This window comes from Hippoglossus stenolepis, chromosome 16 (assembly GCF_022539355.2).
Source record: "Hippoglossus stenolepis isolate QCI-W04-F060 chromosome 16, HSTE1.2, whole genome shotgun sequence".
Classification (NCBI taxonomy): domain Eukaryota; kingdom Metazoa; phylum Chordata; class Actinopteri; order Pleuronectiformes; family Pleuronectidae; genus Hippoglossus; species Hippoglossus stenolepis.
In genome coordinates this window covers 9607111-9632161 of record NC_061498.1, presented here as the reverse complement: position 1 = coordinate 9632161, position 25051 = coordinate 9607111, and the positions used below count along the sequence as shown (strand labels likewise).

The 25051-nt window shown below is 44.4% G+C and overlaps 1 long non-coding RNA gene across 1 annotated transcript in view; it reads right to left on the bottom strand.

Annotated features, from left to right (window-relative positions):
- Window positions 1-25051, bottom strand: part of LOC118123483 — a 109630-nt gene that overhangs the window by 43800 nt on the left and 40779 nt on the right. The window contains exons 2-4 of the long non-coding RNA XR_004698587.2: window positions 8187-8399; window positions 7324-7442; window positions 6161-6897 (exon numbers count right to left, since the gene is read on the bottom strand). This is a non-coding gene — a long non-coding RNA (uncharacterized LOC118123483). The remainder of the gene's footprint in view (window positions 1-6160; window positions 6898-7323; window positions 7443-8186; window positions 8400-25051) is intronic.

Sequence of the window (25051 nt, the reverse complement as noted above, 5' to 3'; positions counted from 1 at the left end):
AATTTTCTGTATAATTGGAAAAGCATTAATTATAAATTGATCTGCCTGGTTTATCCTTTAGCTCCATCAGTTGCACTTTAGATGCTGAGAATCATGGTGTATGTGACCCGTTAAGATACGTTGTGCTTCTTGGATTTGAATCTATCTGTACTTGTTTATCAGAATAAAATCTTCATTTCATATTTCAAGGTTGGACAGATCACATTGCATGTGTAACTGAAAGGACTACACCTGATCCCAATGGTGGCCCATTTAGACATACAGTTAGATTCTGTTTAATTTGAGAATTTGTTTAAGCCTAAAACTCAGGTTTAAAATCACTGAAAATATTTAAGGAGTGTAGTTTTAGTGCAGTTTAGTAACAGTGTCTCTGTTTGTACATTGGAATTAATGTTCAATATTGCTAGACATGTAAATTTTGTATGAGAATAGCTTCCTCTTATCTTCTTTATTACTATAGGTGATTACTATAATAAACTTTCCCCATGTCCCAACTAAGGATCATCATTAGCACCACCAATCTTAAGTGGACAAAGGAGGAACTGCAGCACAGCAAATCAATATTCTGTTATTGCACACGCTGTCCACAAGGGCGCAGCAGAGTGTTAGAAATAAGCACAGGCATTTTCACATTTCAACCACAGGCTGCACTGCAACATCAACAGTCTCCCCATGCCACAAGAAATAATTTTTAGAGGAAAAAAAATATATAAAAGACTATAATGTTAAAAAATCTAATTCGTGCAGCCCATCAGTCAGACATGATGTTTTAAACCTCACAATCCAATCAGCCACAGCACACAGGGAAACATGGCTGCATGTCTCTCAGCGTGAGACGAGTGATGCCCTGTGATGACAGCCTGATGTCTGGACAGCCTCCAGTCGTTTAAGCTGTCATTACAGCGCTTTGGCCCTGAATGCTTATCTGAGCATCTGGTCAGAGACACCGAGGACAGCCTTCAACCCAGGAACATCATCCCCCCGGTCCCCCAGTCTGCATGATAATTTGTCTGCACCTTCTAAATGTCAGGACTCCTAACAATCCGCCTTAATTGAACTTTTTTATGTGGAGAGAAGAGCAACTCGGCCTCATTCAGTCCCCTTTAAACAAGCCTAATAAAACCAGCACTAAAAAGCTGTCAGTGTCACACGGATCTCCCACACAAGCGCAGGATTGGACACACACATATCCACACACACAGTCAACTGAGGAGCCTGGTGGTCTCGCCGTGTCCCGGGGAGGTCACACAGGAAATTTCACGCTCCTCTTCACACTGAAAATGTGTCCTTTATCCTCCCCACTGAGGAAGAAAAGAAAAGGGAAGAGGAGTGAAAGAGTGGATCGAATGAGAAAAAAAGAAAAAGAGAAGGCCCAAACCCCTGAATGAGGATGGCTTACTTGTGTAGGTGTGACTCGTTGAAAACGGAGTGACGCTGCCATGGCGACCCACACCCAGCAAAAGTAAAGGACCCAGTGTTGTCACAGGTTCGGTGGAATGTGACATTTGTGAGACCTGAGCACAAAGGGAGGAATTTTCCCTCCAAAAACGGGAGCGTGAAAAGAACAAGTGAGGTCAGTTGGAGACGGAGAACCGAGGGAGGAATGTCTGGCATTTAAAGCATTGGAGATTATTTTGATTTTGAGTGCGTGCGAGGCAGGTGAAGGATCCACCCTGAGGATCCACCCTGAACACACACCTGACTTCTGCTTATGCAAACACAAAAAAAAAAGATGATGATCTCAAATCTAGGGGTGGTTGCTTAAACCTCATGAACCTTCTTTGTATTGTGCGTGGGAAGAAAACCCTGAGCTACTTTCTGCACCGCAAACACCCCCTTCCTCACACGCACGTATCCCAGTCTCACGTTGGGACTATTCTAAGCACCGTCTCATTCGCCGCTGTTCTGCAGATCCATAGTGTCCTTGTAGTGAGGTGGGTGGTGCATGCAGCCGTCCTGCGGTGGTGGCATGAATGAAGTGCTGTCTCTCTCTCTCTCTCTCCCCCCGTCTGTTGGCGTCCGGGCCGACAGAGATGCTCCTGTGCTGCGCTGTGTGTATTCACTGTTTACTCTCCCTGTGTCGACGAGGGCACGTTGAGGACAAGACCCTCTCCTCTCCTCTCCACCCGTCCCTCTTTCACTTCCCTGTGCTCTCCATCGCCCCTGTGCGCTCTTTCCACTGGCTACGCTCACACAGGAGGTCAAGGGCAGAGAGGATAGCAGGATTTAAATGAAAGTCAGAGGACGTGTGCATGTTAATTGTTCAAGAGGTGTAAGCACGGGGTGAAGAGGGGAGGTCTGGGACTTTTGACACCCAGAGGCGTCACTCTGAAGAATCCCCCTCTCATGTTCACCGACACAGGCCGTCCGTCGCCCTCAACTTCCCACTTCCTGATAACTCCTCACGAGTAACACCCCCCACCACCCACACACACACACACACACACACACACACACACACACACACACACACACACACACACACACACACACACACACACACACACACACACACACACACACACACACACACACACACACACACACACACACACACACACACTAAACAGCGGTTTCCCTGTAGGAAATCATCAATCTGCTGCCATTACCCACCAGCATTTACTCCTCCTCTCTCCTCCCTGTCGGTTGCTCTCCCTCATGAGCATCATTAGAGGGCAGACAATTGTTTACATGCTGCACAGACTGGGGAAACGGGCAAGAGGAAAAAACGCAAAATGGCTAATCACAATCTGAAGAGGGGGTCACTGAGGACTACAGCGTACACACACTAATAGAGCACATTGATTTGAGTAAATGGTGTAAAATTGACCTTCAACACATTTGAAGAGGATGACCACCCTTATTTTCGGTTTCCTAAGAGCCGAATACTCTAAGAATCTATCAACCAAAACCTGGAACTAGCACAGAATAACCAAAGTGCTGAGAGAGAGAGAGAGAGAGAGAGAGAGAGAGAGAGAGAGAGAGAGAGAAAAAAAAACACTTTACACTGTGCTCCCAGCTTTTCAAACCCTCTCTCCTTCTCCCTCCCGCACACATAAACACATAGGCACAAACACATACACCTCGGAACAAAGGTGCCATTTTACTCAGGAAGGGTCAGCAGTTCTCTCCATCAGACAGGGGCTTGTTCTTGGTCGGAGGCTGCTGCCCAATCTCAGGCCACCCTCCCATGGCTCCACCGGCCCCCTCTGGCCCCCCCTCTGGCCCCCACCACCCCGGAGACAAGCTCCCCATTGTTCCTGCACTACTAATAAATGACAGTTCTCCTGTTCAGACAAACTTTAGAGCCCATTCCACACACACACACACACACACACACACACACACACACAGTAAATGCTGCTCTATATGAAGGGATACACAACAGCATTCTTTTTTTGGACATTTCTCATAGAGCTCATTAAAAGGTTATCGGACACTAACGATCGGGGGGGATACTTTCCTGCGATTTGAGCTTAGTGCCCCGCGGACTTGTTGAGGTAATGCTGACGGCATATTTGCTAGAAAAACAGGGTGTAATTAATGCATAATAAATGTTTCTCTCGCTTTCCATTTACCCCCTCGGAAATGGTCGTGACATCGAGACACAGTTCACAGGGAGGTCGCGCTGCTCAGACGGCGTTGTCACCTGTGTGCAATGTCAATTAAACACACACACACGCGCGGAGCTCCATCAAGGCCAAGGACCAGAGGTGAGCGTTGAGTTTAGACATGATAAATCACCACTCAACTTAAGCCCATAAACACACCATTAACACGCTCGACCACAGCAACTTGATCTGTTTACCTTAACCACTGTGCTGGGGACTATTGCTCTCCGGGCAGGCGTGTGTTAGCATACCTGGGGGCCTGATGCACACGTCCATCACTGGGGCCAGCCAGCTCGGGCTCTGGGCCACAGAATGGTCTCGGCGGTGCAGCTCCGATGCCTCAACACTGTATGAGGTCATTTTTCCAGCACTTTGGGGGCACTTTCATCCAGTCTGGGTTTTTATAACTCAAGGGCCAAACTATAGAGCTCGATAGAAGAATTAGCACCTCAGGTGAGGAAAAAGTGTGACTCTGTTTAGTCTGAAGTGTGCGTTACCCGATTCATCCAGGTGACATTGCAAGGGAATGGAAACTGGCTTTAAAACTGGCTCTCAAAAATGTCTGCAACCACTGCAAAAACAAATTAGGCAGATGACAATAAAGCAGAACCTGAATTTGAAAGTTCCTCGGAAATGTTGAGTGGAGTAAATACAGGGTTGTTAAGTGAGTCTGACCCTGGTGTGTGTATGGCTCTCTGCTGTGGTTCACCACAAGCATATCATATGACAGCAGCGCCAGCACATTCAGCCCTGTGAGAAATTCCTGCTCTACTATTCTCAGCTGTGGACCAAGACGTAAACAGAAAGCATAAAAAAGCAATTACATCCACCGAAATGTTATGGCTGCTTTGAAGAGTCGACGGTGCGCGCAAGTGGGCGTGTTTGGGTGCATCTGTGTTTGTGTGGAGCTAACGCGGCACAGGGGTGATGTTGGCCATGTGCAGGACAGATGCCAGGCGAGTAGGGGTCACGTCAACAGACATGCTCCCGCTCGGCCGTTCAAATGACAAAAGGAGGAGGAGGAAGAAGAGGCAGAAGTTGTGAGAAGAGGAGTTAAGAAAAAATAAAAAAAAAAGGGCCCAGTCTTTAGTCAAGGCCTGGTCACTGACACAAAGTCCGTCTTTGTCTGCCTCCCAGGGTGCCAGATAAAGGAATTCTTGTGTGTCGGGGGCTCTGACCGAGTTTATTTGACACTTCAGCTCCTTTTGTGAAGCAAGTGTCCCACCGTCAATGCTGGCCATGAGAGTCACTTGGCATTAGACAGAGGGTCCCTCTTCAGTGGAGAAAGGGGGTCTTGTTTGGAGAAGATTTTTAATGGAGGGGGTGTGTGGGGGGTTGCCGGGCTGGAGCGGGGGTGCTCGGTCTGTGCTCTGCCCTGTGCACAGACATATAGTGGGGCTCTGTCCCCCTGCCCCAACAATAGCTGGAATTCTTTTAACGGAGGAAGTGGATGGGGTCGAGTGAAGGAAGAGGAAGGTGCTCGAAGAAGGAGGAAGCTTCATCAGATAACTTGCATGAACACACACCTTCTATGAATGCAATGCCATTATGTCACCGTGTGCTCATTAAAGATGGATGTGCCACTCTGCAGAACAGGTACAAACACTTCTCTGATAAAATCCTCACCCTATAAGGTTCAGCAATGAATATGGTGGCGTGCACCTGCAGCTTCCACCGGCATTGGGCAGCTAAAGGAGAAAATCTAAAGCTTCCACTGTATCAACCACAGGGCAGATTTGATCTGTGAGTGTGCCGGGTAAGAGCAGCTTGCACTAATGACAGGTCTCCCTGAGCCCAAACAGATTTACTCTCACCTGAATGGAGTCACTGTAAGAGAGGTGGCTGGAGTACAGGTTGCTTTCTATGGACACTGTATCCACACTGTTCATTTATGCGCTTGCACCTGGACTTTCACGACTCAGGACAGGTCACGTCTCTGTGAACGGGGCTGCGGACACTTTGCACTGCAGGTGTTGTAAAACGTGTTGAATGGGTGGATTTAGGCTGCTGGGGTCAGGCAGTGACACTGTGGTCAAGTCATGCGGCCAAAACAGACCGGAGACAGTTTGAGTCAGTGAGTGAGAGATGCGTGCGCCTAATGAGCCCAGAGAGTAACGGAGCAGTGAACAGGTGAACCTGAATATGTGGAGCACAGCAGAGGATTGACTTTCACACCAAACATCACCTCAGACACAGGTTCTACTCAGACCCCAACCTATAGACACAAGATCCACTTTATTCTCATGGGAGAACTTTGATTGTAATTGAATAGTAAAGTGTCCAGATGGGCGTGTAGGGAGAGAAACTCTGGTCAAAACAAACCCTGGTAAAAAACCAACAACTAACAAATAATCCTGGCTGATGAAATACACTTATTCCTCACTGGGACCCCTTTGGAAAAAAACTGCTGGTTCCTATAACGCACTGACTCCATGCTGCACATTGTGACAACCCTTCATAACAGAAATTGATTTCTAACATAACCTGAGTCAGTTCTCAACATCTCACTGTCATGAGGTAGAAGTATGACATTTAGTTTTCTCACATACCTGCTGGATGATATTGATGGGTCCCGTCCATTATCCACATTTGCTGCACATCTGTTGAGCATCACTTCCCAAAGAAAAAAAATACATATACTCCAGGATATTGTACCTCAAATCCACCAGAAAGTATTTTCCATAAGAATATCATGGTATTGGCCATGTATGACACTGGCTCCCCACGAACACGCGTGAAGTATCCCAAGAGACTGGTGTGTCCGACACACAGCTTGTCCAGCAGCAGGGACCGGGCAGCAGGAGGAACACACACCGCTCATCCCGGCACTTGATTCCCTTACATCCAACAAGACGACCCGGGGCTGGACTGTAGAATCCATCATCCGATTCCATTGTGATCAAGTTCTACCAATAACAATATTAACTCCACACGGGTCAGTGCTGTAAGGTCAGCGTTTAATCCTCCTGATGCGTCCAAGGGAACCCGTGCGTAAAAGGATTTGCGCTCGGGGCAAATCAGGCAGACAGCTCGGAGCGGTTATTTCCCAAGAGCAAGAGTTTAAAAACAAAAAAGTTCGTGCTCCCCCTTGATGCTCCAGTGCAGTGATGTTCCCAGCTCCTCTGGCGGCGGCGGCACGGTGCGCTCCCGTGGAGAGCCCGAGCAGCAATGAGCCATAGTTGGAGCAGAGCGCTGAAGCACATGCTGCGCTCAGCCCAAACGTAGACGCGCAAGGCATGACGGTACTTGAAGTTTTTTTTGTAGGTTGCTGCCAAAGAGTTTTGAACTGGAAAAAGTATCAGAGAATAAAAAAATACAAAAAAACGCGTTATCTGGAATGATTATACATAAATCTACACATATAGACAAAACGTATATAATGACATGAAAATACAATAAAGTGAGGTTAAAATAATAGTTGAAAGTTGTGTATAACTTTTGCCATCAAAGAGTAAATATAATTATTGTTAGTATTTTATTATTATTATTATTAGGAGGAGTAGTATTAACAGCTAAGTAAGTTATTATGAATATAAGCTGGTATCATCTTGGTTCAATCACTTGTCATCTGTCAGTTTGATCCCTTGGTTGCGTGTGAGCCCTGTGTGAGCGGTAGGAGTGAGTAATAATGATCATCTGTCGCTGAGCACAGATACAGGGATGTCGGTGCCTTGAATCACCTTCCCATGAATGAATCTCTTGTCTTTCTTACCTCACTTTCATGTCCTAACCACCTCCAGGCTTGCTTGTATTTCTGGGATCATAGCTCTGCTGAAACCGCAAAACCAGGGCCGGACTCGCAGGAATGGAGTGCAGACCCAAAGGAATAGACTGAGAAATTTAAATAAGGTTTATGATCATTAAATGCACATTAGAACAATCGTTTTCTATAACATGTTCTTATGTTTATTAAAATATGTTCTCTTCTTATTTGAATTACATCAAAAAAAAAGTATTGTATGTATTTGAGCTGCATTTCTTGTATGAAAAGGTGCTGTAAAATTTAGTTTATCATTATTATTATTATGAGTAAATATATATCATTGATGGATTTACCATGTGTTAAGACTATAAAATAATATCCGGACTTCATAATATTTTGGAAAAAACTTATTTTTAGCTTTGTATGTGCAATATGCAATACAGTATTTAATTGACAACAAAGCTGAGATAATATGGAGATAAACTCATAATCATAATATTAAACAAGTAATAATATTGTGATAATAACTTATATTTATACAGCACTTTTCAAGCATCAGCACAAACTGCTTTCCGAGTGGGAAAAAGGTTAGAAATTAAAAATTGAAATCCACGAAACCCCCTTGATACAGGACAGACAGATTCTGGAACACAGCAGCATATCAAACACCACTGAGCCTACACCTTGATAAATTGATGTACAAGTACAGCAGTTTTATAAATACAACTAAACCAATAAGAAATATAGTAGCCTATGTTTTCATTAAAGAACTTACATAAAACTATATTTTATCAGCTTTTATGTCACATCTGTTTTGGGTGTTGTCACAAAATATTCCGATAATCCAAATTATAGTCGTTTGTTTTTTTTACCTTCCACACCACTGACTGCTCTGCATGTCATCTCAGGCAGGTGAAACTCCACTCCGCCTTTTCCTTCACTCCCCGTTTGGCCTGGCGCCAGCACAATCCAGGACTACCTGAATTGCACGCGATTCTGTCAATTGCAGGTACTTGATGGCTTTCTTGTGTGTTGGGGCTGAGCAGTTGCTGGAGGTTTGCGCACACAGCATTGCGTGACTAGAGCTGGGGATGAAAACACAAAGACATTGTTTTCACTGATCAAACCCCCTTTATAGTAACTGAACAGCATTCCTGTCTCACATTCCTAAGCCACCGCTGCTGTGTGAAGGATTTTTTTTTTTTTAAGGAAAAAAAAAAAGGGGGGAATGGAAGAAAAGGAAGGTTAGACATTTATATCTGGTTCACTGTGTTGACCTCTTCTTGCACAAAAGTTCTCCCAAGGCTCATTATTCATTAATCTGGGCTGATTTAAAGCATTAGTGGAGGTAATTATCTTGTAATTAAGAGGTAATTATCTCTTATCTAAAGTATGTGATGAATTTAAACAACAGACTCAGCAGTCGCTCGTGCTTTCAAGCTCTGCAATGAGTCAGCATCACAACAGAGCTTAAATGAAATTAAAATGCATTATCTGCTATTGTGTGTGTGTGTGTGTGTGTGTGTTTGTCAGCAAGCCCGACTATGCGGCTGTGTCAAGTGTGTGTCCGCTCACTGTGCATCCTCCTCCACCGTGTCTCCACTAACGCTAGTGTGTATGTAGGTATGCATGCGCTAATGTGCACACAAATGTTTTCCAGATTGGTGTGACAGGGATAATCATATCCAGAGAGCACAAAACGCTGCTCACACAGATGGGACGAAAAAGAAGGAATGCATCAGAGAATTCAGGGGAAATGACGCCGACTCAGTGAGGAGAAAATATGTTTAAGCAGCACAAACAAGTTGTTTTACAGTGCACCCCCCACGCCGCCACACAACTGCAGAATCGGTGATACGTGGAGATCTCCTCTGCACAAAGAGCTCAAAGAGACGGCAGAGTGATCACCTGGTCGCGGCGGAACAGATCTAATATTTACTGGAAGTGACGACCTGTGCGACTTCAGCTTTCAACATACAAAACACAGCGCGGAGGACAATGGAGTCAGTCATATCTCCAGTGTGTGCTCGGAGAGTGATTAAGACTAGAGGACATTCATTACTGGCCCGGCTCAGACAGAGAGGGGCTTCAGAGCAGAGCTCTTGTGTTGGACTGTTTGGATGTCCTCTCCCCTTGTATCTCTTTGACTACCCCCCAACACAAGGCTCTATTCAACTGCACTGGGAACAAATGTTTCCTTATGTGGCTCTGAGTGCCCAAGCTCAGCGACAGGAGAGACGGGATAGAGAAGGTTACAATAACGCAGGCCATATTGCTGCTATTTAAAGACTCGGCCCATCTTATAGTATGATGTGGGCTGCATTATTAGGAGTGGGGGGTCATGGAAACCAAGGGGTACATGAGAAAATGACAAGTATTTCCCAACAACAACATGCCCTCTCACTGCCATGGCCCCCGCCACAAGCTCGCTCAGCCTGCCACACTCGGTTTCCTCTCCTCGTTTTTTCCCACCCCTCCACTTGTCATGGGTGTTATTACTTCCACATCCACCTGGGAATTAATTTTGTAAATATCAGCCAGGAAACGCAAGGTTGGATTGAAAGTTGGCAGCTTATCTCAGTTCATATATGGCCAATGTGCAGACTTCCATCAGGTTGTTTATTTTTTTCTTTTCTTTTTTGGGGGGGGCATCTGCGTGGGAACGGGCAAAGTGAAGCCAAACAGGGGTCACGCCGAGGTTCTCAGTGTGACGCGGTCCAAGATTACTCATGTGAAAACTGGTTTAAATAAAAAAATGGCTTGTGCCTGCTCTATATAATAAGACATAATGTGGCGTGTACCTCTTTTCTTTAGAACCAGCCGGGATAAAGGGCTAATCCCTCTTGTGCTGTGGGGCTGATAGTACTGGACTCCCTCCAGCACCTCGGGGAGTCAGCTCAGTGGAGGGGAGGCTCTTTCAAAGGAAACCATGTAATCAATGACCACCACCACCACCAACAACACCCCTCCTACCATGTTATTTTTCACATTTGATTGGCGTTAACTGTTTTGGTACAGAATCCATCCAATCCATCCATTAGCCATACGGCTTATCCTTTGAGGGTCGCACAGGGGGCTGGAGCCTGTTTCGGTAAAATCATTCTGAGCGTATCACCGTCTTCCTTCATCCCTGGCTCCCTTCGGGGCCTTTTCCCCTCTCACCCTGCATTAAGATGTCAAGCTGTAACGGGGTTCTGATGCTCACTCACACAGATTTTCCCATTTGAGGAGAAATTAAATGAACTTTTGGCCCGGGGTCTGGCAGTGCCGTACAACTGACATGATTCACGACTCATTTCCTCTCCTTGCACAAGAGGAAAATTTCTTTGGACAAACATACCCTTGCTGGAGCCTCACAAAAGTGTCACCCGTGAGAATTTACCCACAGGTGCCTTGGCTTATTGGGTTTCTGTGTCCAAGGCGAGCCTTGTAAACATCACGTATGAAAGCACCAATTATCAACAGCAAACACCGGAATTTCCTGCAGGAAAATACCATGCAGCGAATGAGCAGCTGTCCACCCAGACATGCAAATTTACTCTATGTACCTGTGCATTTTTTAAAAATTGCTTTGTAACTTGCAAAAGAGCCCATAATAACTTTGAATTTGTAATTAGGAAAAGGAAGAAGTTAAGTGTTCAAGGGGAAAAACTGTATCTGTAATCAGCACATAGTTCTTGTCTGCAGAAGCTTTTCTAGGTGTGTGATCTCAGTGGCAGTGTGTAGGCAGCTGGGAGTGTGGCAGGGCTATGCGTGACTAGGAGAAATACACCTGTCTCTGTGCTCAGGTACGGAGGGGGAGCCGGCACGCAGGGGCCTGCCAGCTGAACAATGCTCTCCATTGTACCTGCGCTCCGTCTGCAGACGCTCGCAGGAGAGGAAACCCTGAGCCCAGTGTGTGTGTGTGTAGCGCTCTCTCTCTCTCTCTCTCTCTCTCTCTCTCTCTCTCTCTCTCTCTCTCTCTCTCTCTCTCTCTCTCTCTCTCTCTCTCTCTCTCTCTCTCTCTCTCTCTCTCTCTCTCTCTCTCTCTCTCAATACACACCGTCAAATTATTTATAGTACACATATTGTGCTGACCGCAGGCGCCCAGGGCTAAATCCCAGTAACTCTGGCGTTTACACGCAAGTCTGCCAATCAGGGCTGTGATGGACACATTTTATTTACAGTTGCAGGGAAGAGCTGACGACATGAGAATGAGTGTTTGGTTCAATGTGTAATTGTTCTCAGGGCGTCTTGTGTGCACATTGTGGGAAAATTATGGTATGAAAAATGTAAAGAAGTTTTGGATACTGGTGGAAAAAAAAGTCCCGTTTCTGCATTTAAAAGTTTATTATGGTGGATAATATAAAAACAGAAGATTCAGATGTGTTACTGGTAAGAAGCATCGTAATAGAAAGTCCCCACTCTGAATATTAAACCCACGATTTGACCCTTATCAAGTAATGTATTATCATTCCTACAGCAGCCCAGGTATTTCATGGCCTTTTGTTCTCAGCAGAGATAAGGTGAGATACTGTAGATGTGGAGACAGACAGGCAGACAGCGACCCGGAGAGAAAGCATGCGAGGGGCCACCTGTCAGTAAATCACTGGGGCTCTCGACGGTTTCCACAACAAAGGCTGACTTTCATTTTGTCTTGATTTGTTGGCCAATTATGATGAAAAGTGAACAGGGCGACCGCAGAGGGGGGGCCGGGGCCCGGGGGGGGGAGGAGATGCTGAACATCTGCTTTCAGAGGGGTTTGGTTCTGGGTTGAGTTTGGGTGGACACAAGTACCCCTTCTGTCAAACAGAAACTCCAGCTGTTCCACAGATGGGGTCAGTTACTCTGTCCCGAACCCCTTTTGATCCCCTCATGTAATCTGTAATTTGTAACAATGTAATTTTGTATTCTTTTCCACGGGAATCCACAGTGTGAGTCCCGTCACGCACTTATCTATCCCTGTTAAATTCCTTGAAGCGTGTGTGTGTGGGTGAGAGTGCAAGTCGAACACCAGCGGTATCTTAGACGAGCGTGAGTGTGTGTGTGTGCTCACTGACTAACGCAATACAGTCTTCATAAAGGTAGTATTGTTAAGTTGCGTGCGAAGCTCATGCTTTAGGCTTTGGGTCCCCGCCCACCCCTGTAAACCACGGCCTTTTTTTTTCCTCTCCTTTTTTTCCCTTCTACACCTTCCCCTTTCTTTTTGTTACAGGTAAACATTTGATGTCCGCACGCAATCCCCAGAGAGTCTCCTCCCCTTGTTCTCTCCTCAGCTCCCTGGTTTCCACTCAGCGTTACTCACACCCTCTCTCTCTCTCTCGCTCTCTCTCTCTCACACACACGTACACACACATCTCTCTCTCTCTCTCTCTCTCGCTCTCTCTCACTCATGCACACTCAGACACGCTACCCTTCCCTCCCCATTCTTCTGACATTCCTCTCCTCACTGACTCAGCACCTGTTTCCTGTGGAGGTTATGAAGTCTCTCAGTATCTGAGTGACTGGCTGAATCAATCTCCCCCATCCCCACTATACACATCAAGGTCTTACACACATCACGCTCATTCGCCATTAATAATACATGTTATTTATGTTCTGGATCATTGTTGCATCTCACAATGTGTTGGACGTATCAGTAAAATGAGAGCCTGACACTGGCCACTATTTGTCTTATTATAGCAAAGTAGTAAAAGTAAGTAAAGCATATTCAGTAAAGTTGAGTAAAGTCAGTGTTTCGCATAAATAAAGCTAGAATGACACTCAGTAGAGTGCATATATACACCAAGGACCAACAGTCCCCTTGTGAAACCACATTTAAATTCACTAGCTCAGCTTCATCATGTTCCATGAATTATTCTTTGAGAAGTCAACTAATATATTGAAAAATGGCAAATCTCGCAATGTCAAAGAAAGTGAAAATAAAATCCTGGATGCCCCTCCTGATCCAAATCCGCACCAGATTTGATTCCTTGGGTCATAAAAATAAAAAAAATCGGTTGAGTGGTTCTTGCATTATTGTGTTAACAACATACAAACAAAAAAACCTGAAAACAAAACCTCCTTGGTGAAGGTAGTAAAACCATAAAACTAGCAATAAACAACAGATATATGCAATAAAAGACACGCAACATAAAAACAATAAAAATGTTTTCAGAGATAACAGCCAATATGAATATATAGGTTTTCATTTCTCTTTTAAAGGATTCAAGATGCTGCCGAAGTGAATATGAAGAGCTGGAGCCGTAGTCAGAGGACCTGACCTACTTTACAAATATGGATGGAGCGGGTCAGAAAACACTGTCAACCTAAACCTGCACTTTATAATAGAACCAATAAAAAAGTAGCAAAATCCCAAATTCACAAACCTTAGCAAGACTATTTTAAATTAGAACAATAAAAGAGGTTCATTAAGTGCAATGCAAACATCATTGTAGGGACAACGAGCCACAGATAAAGCCCATTAAATTCAGCTTCTTTTTAATTGGTTCTTACCACACAACAATAAAAAACACTTACCGATCACTCTAAACCTTTAAAACTTTATGTGTTGTTGCCTTAAAGGTTTTAAGTGCAGCTTATGTAAAAGTCAATATGTGTGAATAACATTCAACACGTTTATTGGTGCGTGTGAATGATTGTGATCTAACAGATGTTGAACACTGGGGGAAGGAAATAAAACAAGTCCAAATCTGGTGTGCGGACTTCAGAGCTCTGTTACAAATGCCAATCTCAGTCACGCACATCCCCTCGAGCAGCCCTCCACGGCAAACTCCAGAGACCGCAGGGAAGCTCGCACTGGTTCGGACGCATCGTGGGCGACCGTCATGTCCGAGCATTGAGAAACACAAACCGCTCTGCCAGTGTTACCCGCAGCACACATGTGATTTCAATCAGCGGGCAGAGAGGAATCTTTTTTTAGCTTGTTAGCAATGTCAAACACCCCCACCCGCCCACACTTGCATGTCTGCACACATATTCACGTGCTGCTTATTGACAAACCCCTACATGAGGGCTAAGTTAGTGCGTGGGGATTCCAGACGAAGTCAAGCTGCACGGTTACCAAACAAATTGCAACGCTCCTTCATCCAGATTTGGTCGCACACGAGCATAGATTTAGAGAGCCGAGTCATCCCCGGCCGTTTTTATTTGGAAAAGTCAGGCGGTCAGAGAGGAAAAGAGAATCCCATACAGGCATAAAAGAAATTATTTCAATCCCTACATTGTTGTGTCTCCTGTGATAATTGTGGCTGCTGCTCTCTGTCATCGAGGGGCTTTTGGCTCCCTCCAACCAGCCCAATTAGTAGCTCTGCTGAGGTGCAGCGTATTATGCAAATACAAACAGTTACTGTACCAGCATGAGGAGCCCCCATGGGTAGCCTGCAACAAGGCTATGTTAAATGAATATTAGATTTGTTGTGCCTACAACAAGTTACCTATTGTTGTGCCGGCCTTGCTGCTGCTCTGGAAAAGCCATTCAAACAAGATAATCTGTCTGCGTCTCGTCAATGCAGCGCACTGTTTCCCCGTGCTCGGACGAAACACTCAGACAAAGAGGCCGTTTGATTGGAAATATGAAGCAATTGGTGTGGGAGAATAAAGGGATTCTTCTTACAGGCTCCGCGGTTTTGCCGTTGGAGCCTTGGACGCAGGCACAAACACCGCGTTCCGAATAAAGTCGACAGAAATGTTGCCCCCGACACTTACGTCAACCCACAAATGTAGTTTCTGTAATTTCAACTTTGCCACATTTTTCCATTTGTAGATCACAACCTTGCCTGTGTCTTATTGTGTCATGCCCGGTTCGTCTGTGCCGCTCTCTGCTCTCGTGGAGAACAATGGCTTTTGTCCATGGAGCCAGTGGATGTCCTGGATATAAGGTGTGATAGTTGGGCCAGAGCTGTGAAAAGAGCTGTATTGTCCTTCCCCTCACACCACAAGGTGTGCTTGGAGACGGACTAACAACATGGCAATGTAACAATGAAACAGATTTTCTCTGTAAATTTGTACCACATGGCCGCTGAAGGAGCCATTGTTCCCGTTCATTCCTCACATCACGTGGGCAGTGAAGTATTCAAGTATGTATCCATAAAAAAGGGTGATGCCTTTTGGAAGTTGGAAGACTGGTGTAATGCTGGGTGACGTCTTCATGCTTTACCGTGAAGCCACACACACTTTTATGACTATTACAGATGTTACATCTCACACTTTTTCTAAAGTGGTCACCATTATTTTCTTTAGGACATAGATTTAAGTGGTGAGCTCAAATATTCCTACACAAAAGCTTTGTTTTGACACTTTAACCATAATGTTTTATGGGTAAAAAAAAAAAATGCAGCCCAGTTTTGGGGTATGCTGTAATACATAGCGTGTGTCACTTTCTCTCTGGTCATGACAGGCAGCTGTTTGTAAACAGTGCTCCCCACACCCCAGCCAGCTAATGACAGGGTTGAGCTGGAATACAATGGTTTCCTGGCACGCTCTCGCAGCGAAAAGAACAGCACTGACAAAGCAGCTTTGAAATGAATACAAGAGGTTCATCAACCACAAAAAAGGGGGGGGGACAAGCCATTTTTTTCCTCATTATGTGATTTGTTTGATGTATTCGCTCTTTTTGCAAATCTACGTTGGAGCGCTGCGTGTGTTCGATGAGTGGATCTGTGAGTTTTTGATTTACTTCATATGAAAAACATGAAGCTATTGTTTTTGTCATTAGTTCAAAGGGATTAGGCTAAACCCTCCCTATTTAATATATTCATAGTAGCCGAGCCGTGACACGCAACATCTGAGAACGCAGTGACATTTGTGGAGGAGCGAGTGCGTCATGGGCATCACTGACAGGAAACACTCGGAACACAACAATTCCCAGGATGCCAGCCGAAAACAAAGTTCAGTCACCGATGTGTAATTTCACTGACTGATTTACCAACTTCAGAAATCACTTATTCCACCAAACTACACACACCAGGTCCCTGCCTGTAGCTTCACCTCCCAGTTAGTTGCACATGGAGCCCACAGGCACATCCAAAAGACACAAACTCTCTTCTGTTCCTCGTGTTCTTAAACTGTCTTATAAAGTACTTGATTAATCTTTGGTACTATTGATCTCTGTTCTTGCTTTGAGTCAAAAAGATAAAAATGCATATATTATCTATACCACTTATCCTTTGAGGGGCAACATTCATACCTGCGGTCAGTTTAGAGTCTCCAATTAACCTAACTCCAATCTGCATGTCTTTGGACGGCAGGAGGAATCCGCAGTACTCGGAAAAGAATCCACGCAGACACGAAAGACCACAGCCGAACCGGGATTCGAACCTCGAACCTTCTTGTTGAGAGGTCCCCCCCCCCCGTTATAGTCTCTATTAATAATCATTACTATTATCATCATTATTATGAGACTTTGTTGTATAAGCATGAGAATCTGTTGGCTTTGACACATTTCAGGTTTCCCAGCTAAAAACCTTTCAAGCTGTAGTTTTCCGTCAAATTCTAATAAATGAAACCTGAAACCTACCCACCGGGTCCAAGTGCTGGCATTTGATTTACAGCTTGTTTGTATGCAACACACACACACACACACTGTACAGATGTGCTCAACTTCGCATGCATCAAACATCAGTTTTCACTGTGCAGCTGCACGGCGGCAGAATAAAGGACTCTCTTTATGCTGTGTGTGTTTCCATGCAATGAGGGAACACCCACAGGTAACACATCCAACAAGCGCTTCAAAAGAACAATCGTGTTTCCTGACTGGCAAATCCAGTAGGATTACTACTAACTCTTTATTTTTTTGCCGTTGTTGCCCTTTTTGGTTACCAGGCAACAGAGCAACGTCATGCTTTCATCAGGATTATTGTTGGAAGCAGCGACCCGCTCAAAAACAAACTGGCCAGGAATCAGTGAATGCCACGCCACGTATGGAGTCACTTTAGCCCAGCTTTGATGTGTGAGAGCGGTACGCTGAGGTCCTGCTCCTCTCGCTGACTCACATAACTGCGAGATAGCGTGACAGCTGAGGCAAGTTAATGTGTCCCCCCCCTCAGGCCAAACACAATGAAATATGACTGACAGACTTTGGCCTTAGGGCCGAGGACATGAAGCGCGGTGGAAAGAAACTTCTCCGTTTGAAAATGTTCTCCTTTGCAACAAGTCTTTTTCTTTAAGTAAGCTCATGCGGATCATCTCATCTTTGTATTTAACATGTCAGAGCGGTTAGTGTGACACATTTGTCAAAGGCTTTGGAAAGGAATAATCTCCGTCTCATCTGAATCCACAAGTGGATGTAAATCCATCTTGGCCCTGGGCGGACCGAGAGCACTCCGAGCTGTGTTTAAAACCCTTAACATTTATGTCACTGCTAACGCTACACAAGTATTCAGCTCCTCACCTGACACAATAGAAATCCGCAAATGTCAAACTTTAATGTGCCTAATGTTGATTTTCGTGCTGCAGAGTTGATCTTAAAAACACAAGCTTTGAGCAGTGTCAAACTCCAAAGACAGAGATTTTCAAAGATAAAGCTGAGGGGTACAAGTGATACTATTGTTAATTGATGATGGACTGTAAAAACAATCACAGAGCAGCACATGACAGCTGTCTAATGGCTATGTACACACAAACATAGATGTACTCTCACTGTGTGTTTCTTCCTTCACTCGTGACAGTTCTGTCTTTCTGATGGTTGTCAAACCCAAGGAGAGTAACACAACTTAAGACAAATATTGTTCCAACCCAGTGCACTTAAAGGAAAATATTCTTCATGCACATGTAGAAATTGATTTATCTACGATTATTTCATGCATCTAAAAGACATATGAAGGCCAGCAAGTGACGGTAACTTTGCAACATCGTCTTCACACCCTCTGCAACACACCCTCAGCCCGTTACCGTGCACCCGTACAGCACGATAATGTGGGTTTGAGCAAAAGCAAACCCGTGAAGAAGTGGAAACCATATCGACATTATAATCAAGTTCTGTTTGTTTAGTTACAAGTGCAAACCGAGCGTGGTTCCTGTTGTTGGATCACTGAAGAGGTGGGGAGACCATGTTGAAGCTGTAAAGGATCTGAGGGCAATAGGAAGTGGGCGAGTTAAGTAGTATGTGGTGGTGGTTTGTTGAGGTTGGATGGTGTGTTTTGAGGGGGGGGGCAAAGTGTGTGTGTGTGTGTGTTTTGGAGTGGTTGATGGGGGCTGAATGGGGCACTTGTTAAGAGGAGAGGAGTTGTACTACACCCGCTGATGGTGGCCCCTTCGTTTTCTTTATTTCGCAGTATCTCTTCTCACAGGAAAGCAGAAACCAGGGGGACCTGCTATAGAAAACAGGTTGTGATAAGATAACACAGAAAGATCCAGCCCATTCATAAGAAATACAAAGCCCCTGAGACCCAAACACACAGGTACACGCACACGCACACACACACACACACACACAACAAAAGGTGTTGCTGCACAGCTGAATTTCCACTCTCCTGCGCTCTCATCTCGTTCAGTTGACTGACGTTTATAGCACCAACAATGGACTGTTAACCTCACAGTAGCTCTTTACGATGGCGATTGAGCTGCATTTTTATTAGGGGCAACTGTTGAAATTACTACTCATTCATCTCCGCCCCAGGGCTGCGCGATACGTGATTTCTGCCTGCAACACAAAGTCCAGAGTCTGCTGCCAACACACTGAGGATGACGCATAGGACCAGTGCACCTACTGAACAGCTGTCACTGCAGGTCAGCCATCCAGACGACCGACAAATGCACAATAACCAGTGGGTCCAATGATCTTGACCTTAAATATAAGTGCAATCAAGGAGAAAATCGAGTAGAAAACACAACACAAATATATATCTAAACTAGAATGTGCACACCTCAGCCAAGGCTCATCAAGACCCATACATTTTGACCTGGGAGAAGAGTGAAAAGGTTGAAATTCCTGGATCCGACCCTGATTCTTCCCTGAACCACAGCGCATCTTTCCACCAATCTTTGAGGAAATCGGCTCAGCATCTTTTTTAATTTGCTTACCACCCAACATACAAAAGGGACAGAGGTGAAGAAAATCCCCTTGGTGGAGGTAATAAACAAATATTTTTTGTGAACAAACCCTGAGCTTGTTCGTAGTTATTGTTTAAATATGGAACTGCATGTGCCCTGAGAAAGAATTCCAGGATTTTTGGCTTCGGGTGTTTCTTCTTGTAAACAGTATTATTATGCTACATAGGTGTGCATGGTTTGACGGTATCACACTCAAGTGTCAACAGCGGTTGACTGACTCACACTTGTATTAACTATAATCATTTTTTCCCTCCTGTAAGCTGCCGCAGGTGCTGTCACGGCAGCAGGTTTCCAATGCATGAAATTAAATTACACATGAAATTGGATAATTGCATTGGTGACAAAAGTTGCTCAAATATAGACGCCTTCTGCTAAAAATAGAGGAGTTTGTACAAAGAAATACCGTTGACTAAATGCAGCATGCACTCAAACAACAGAGAGGAGATAGGTTTCATAAGTGCCAAAGCTACATGTCTGCGCGTATATATCTAAACCTATGGATATATCAGCCGAGGTGTGAAGTGCGAGGCCTCCAGAGTCACTCCTTTGTTGTGTGGAGCAGCGTTGCCCTCAGGGCTGCAGCAGCGTGAGTGTGAGCTACATGGTGCTCTGGAAACAAGAAAAGCAGCTCTGTTTTTGGATGGCTGTCTTGGCTTTGTATGAGCACTTGCTGGCATGCAGTCAAGATCCTGCCCCTAGAGAGGGAAGATTAATGACAGCTAGTCACGGAAAGGCTTTACAGCAGCAGAGAGCGAGAGAGAGAGAGAGGGAGGAATAGAGTGGGAGAGGGAGGATGAGTGGGGGGGAAGGCGGGGGTGTTGAGGTGGGCGGACAAAGGTGAGGAGCCGCTGCGCTGAAGTTTTAAGTGATCGTGAGTAAATGGTGTGGGACTCGGTGTGTGCTTCAAAGCAAGAAGAGATAATAAACGGCTTAATGCCATCCTCGAAAACATTCATAACACTCTGTGAAGACAATGACTGGATGCACTCGTTCTTTCATTTCATCGCACTAATCCAGCTAATGTCCACACGACAGATCTGACAGCTGCTCGACTCGCACAACCTCGCCCTGCTCCTCCTCCACCTGCGCTCGGGCTCGACATGCTCAACACCTCTGCCAAATCCCAGGCGAGGTTAAGAGATGGCTAATTACACAGGATTTTGTTTAGGTTCAGTCTAGACATTTCATCTATTCCCCATCCAGTTGTGACATCTGAGCAGGCAGTGCCCCGCGTCCTCATCTAGCACATTGTTTACTCTCCCGTGAGCTGCGCTGAAGTTCAGGCATTTTCCCTGACATTTTTGTAAGTGATGCCATACGAGATTGCAGCAGGAAAAGGTCTGGAAAATTCCCAGTGAGCGAGTGGGCGTGTTGATGATGAATCGACCGAGAACGACTGGTGAGGCAAAGAGAAACCAGAGAGGCCTCAGCAGTTGATCCTTTAAACGCAACATGGACCACAACACTGGAGAGCCAAAAGCTGAGGGGAGTGGGACGCAGCCAGGGCGGACCTCTCCCTCTGTTCCCCTGCCCAAAGCCCCTGCCCAAAGTCCTGGGCTCCAGGGCAGGCACAGGTCATGGAGAACCTCCTCCTCTTGCATTTCCTGACCGTACAGCTCATAACCTCTCACATTTTGGAGTCCTTGACAAACTTAAGCATTTTTATCACAGATAAAAAAAATGAGATCCCGGATAATGTTTGCTTAACGGGAGCCAAAGATCCCTCAAATTGAGAGAGAGAGGACCAGAGCATGCGTGTCTGTTTTCAAAGCTGTTTACTTCATTTTAGAGACATGCTGGATTCCTGCATCATGATGCCTGGTAAAATGCTCCAGTTCACGGTGCCAGGCCATTCTGACCACAAGAATGACGGGAAAGTTATTCCTTAAAACCATTTTCATCCAGAGAACATCAACTCTGAGCACAGAAACAAGAGAGAATGTTGAAATCGCAAACTTAAATTTAGTGAACTGACGAGAAAAGTTCTGGAGGAGGTGGCAAAGGCAGGGTTGTGGTCAACAAAAGGAAATTTCGGTCAACTGAAATCAATTGGTAAGGGCAACAGAAAAACACAACAGAGTTTATGTTTTGAACCAATGCCACGCAAGTCCAATATTTACCCTCTTTTAGATCTGCTTCTTTCTTGTCCTTGCCGGAATCGTCAGGCTCATTAGCTGCAAAAAGTTTCCATTGTCTGTTGGCTGTGCCGTGTCGAGCAGGTAGTGTGCAGTTGGTTTTTAGAGCTTTCTCAACAATATAAAAGGCGTGAGAGTGAATCAGAACATTAAAGTTTGAAGCCAGATGGATAGAGAGTGTGCAGGACTGCCCTTACCACGTGACGAGTGCGGTGTCACGACAATAAAGGAAATTCATGATCTGTCACCAACTGGATCCCTTCAGTATTTTCATTGCTGCACCTGGAGGAAATTAATTTAGGTTAGCAAAACAGTCGAGCCCGATAATACATTTCAGCACTGTTTTATCTGGCAAAGTCCACTTAACATACTATCCACTGCTGTGCATCTCTGGATCAGCGAGAAAGTTTCATATAAAGTAGACAACAGTGCATCAGTCTAAAAATATGTTCTATAAAGCTACTTAAAAACTATACACCCTTCTGAGCCAAATCCTTTAGTTCTCTAGGGTTTTGACAACATTTTACCCAAACACCTGCCACAGTCGCCAGGACCAGAGCCGGGGGCGAAGGGAGGGGTGCTATTGTTGGCAAACTTCTACAGTCCTGTAGGCTGGGGAATGTGTAGAGGTAAGAGAGGGAGATTCAAGAGAATAAATATTATTCTTTCACAGGACTGCATTGAATCAGCTCTGAACACCGAGTTTAAAGCTGCGCAGACTGGATGAGATCATTCAGTGAAACAAGCTGCTACGGGAGGGGGGGGGCACAAAAAGCTAGAGATAACCTAATTTCCCTTCACGATACTGATTCCGATATAGCTGAACTTTGAGTATTGGCTGATACCACATACCAATCCGATACCTGTAATACTTAACAACTTATAGAAAGTATTTTAACCGATGTATGCTAGTAACTACGGAGGTGATGCTTGCTATCATTATTGTACGCCCTATTGCTAGTGTTGTTATTGGCAACACTAGTACCACCCCTTCAAACTGAAGTATTGCATGTGGTGCACACCACTTTTACTTGTGGGACTTTCCGCCTTGAATCTCTGCCAAATTGCTGACATTTTAGCTAACTCTGGCTAACGCTACTCTACCTGAGATCACTCTAAAAAACAGCAATCGCCAGTGGCAGCACAATGCAACAGCTGTTTTGAAGCGACGAAGAAAAAGTGATTTACGCTAAAAGCTAATTTCAGTTTAATCAGGATGAAAAATATAATTTAAAGACATGGTATCATATTGGTACTTAGATTCACATACTTCCTCGTAGTATTGGGGACATTTCTGATGGGTTTTTTTTAGTATTGGAACATCTCTACAAAAAAGGACAAAAAAGATGAAAGTTTCCTTGAAATTAACATTCAATGATCAGACATCTATGAGTGGCAATGTCTTAAATGAAAAATTAACTCCTGTTTGTCTTTATGCCTTCGGTGCCTTGATTAGCGCTCTAGCAGTTCTTGTTGAAGTAATTTCTACAGGGAAATCTGTAGTGGGACTTTATGTAATGTCTTAATTTATATTTAGCTTCTAAGTCTTCATTTCAGTTACTGGCATGGCAACCGATGCTGGTAATAAAATATGAACGTATTATATAAACAATTACGCAGGCAGTTCTAGACTAGGAAGGTATTGAATAAATGAATCTACACAAGCCTTTGTTGTGTATGACTGGGCTTAAAGGAATTCTCTTCTGTTGCTTTTGTGGAACATACATACTTCTTGGATTTCAATGTCTAAACAATGTCACCACAACATCCGTAACTGTTCTGGGAATTGGTGATTGAATCGCATGAACTTGATCAGATAAATGGAGTTTGCCAAGTGATCATGGAACTGAGGATGGTCTTTTCTTTTCCGAGCATCATCAATATTGAAAGGTCAGCGTCTAAAGAGCACTTTTCTCCACAAACCCATATTTGTTTTACCCTGAAGATGGACGACATAACTCATCCCCCAAAGTGAAGCCACAGTGTCTCGATCCCCACCTGGAGGCTGGCTGCAGCATAGGCCATACATTCTGTCTCCTCCGTGTTAGTGGATGGGACATGCAACAAAAGTGAAAGTACACATCAACTACAGTTTTCCCAAAAAATGGTTTCTGGCATATTAGGTACAGCAAACAAGGGATATTCAACTTGTCCTCTGTTCCAAAATATCTGATTGATTCAAGTGTACATTTGTCAGTTATGTTAGATATTTGATGCTATAAAACAGGGTGAATCTTGAAGATGAGTAGCTATGTCCCCAAAATTTACATTTATTTATATTAAATGTATGTGTTTTCTTTTATTTTGGCAAATTACATTTAGCCCTATAGCAACCATTTAATTCTTAACGTTACTTTAAGGATGAAATCTCCACAGAGATTAAAATTATTAACATTAATATAGTTAGTGTTGTTTTAATGACTGAGGAGGGCAAACAGAGAAATCAAGAGTCTGAATGTTAAAAAGTGCATTTCTAATCTGATTCTACTTAAGCGGGTGCTTAACTTCATTTCTTCTTAACTGGTCAGCCTTTGTTAAGCCCAAAGCTTCCACTAAAGCTCAGGTTGTTATTATAGCATACAGTAGCTCTTAGTGGAAAAAAAAAAAAAAATCTCTGATTGTTTGCTGACCTGCTGGGTTAAGTTTCCAAATCAGTTTCCAAAATCAAGTTGAGGGCTGGTCATTTGAGCCCCAACAGCGGCAGATTAGATTAGTCACGTACAAGGAAGGGACTTTGACTCTGTTCTCCAACTAATCAGTCGTCTGCAATTTGATTTCTTTACCCCAGAAAGCTGGACCTATGGACTTAACAGGGATCTAGAGATGAAGCTCGGAAGTGCCATGTCTTTGAATGTCTCCACTCAGAAATAAAACCAGTAATTTCCTCTGTATCATACAATTAAATTTGATAATGATACTTCACATTTTGATTCGACTTTAGTGCGAGTCCTAATACAATATGTACGTGTAAACTGATGTATGGAAGCGAACCCTTGGGCAAAAGGTTGCAATAATTTATATACAGTTAAATTATGAGTAAATATTCATACACATACACTTAGGGTAGTTTAATAATATCTAAGAGGGGGGAAAGTGCAAATACCTCCACCCTATCTCACTATGTTAAAGAAATAGACAAGAAAAATTTGTTTAGCCGGATCCGCTTCGGGGGGGTTCATGTGTTCGAGGGTTCAGTAGTTCTTCAGTAATCCTGCTGACAAACAACTATGAAATCTTAACCTCCTTGGCGGAGATAATGACATAAATGGAGGATGATGATAACAAAGAAGAGAGGAAGACAAGACCGTCTTCCTCAATAAATCTGAAGAAGCGATCCAACTCTTTTAATGTGCATTAAACAATCACACCATCATCCCATTGCTTATGCATCCTTGATTGTGTTGTGTTGATTCGCAACCAACCATCAGTCGTCATGGGTTGACCCGCCGCACCACTGCACTCCTGCTTGGATCCAGATGTTTGCAGCTGTATTTCAGTTACAGGTGAACTGCAGATTTGGCTGAGGCGGTGGATGCACTCCGCAAAGTCCCGTAGCAAGGAGGAGAGGCGAT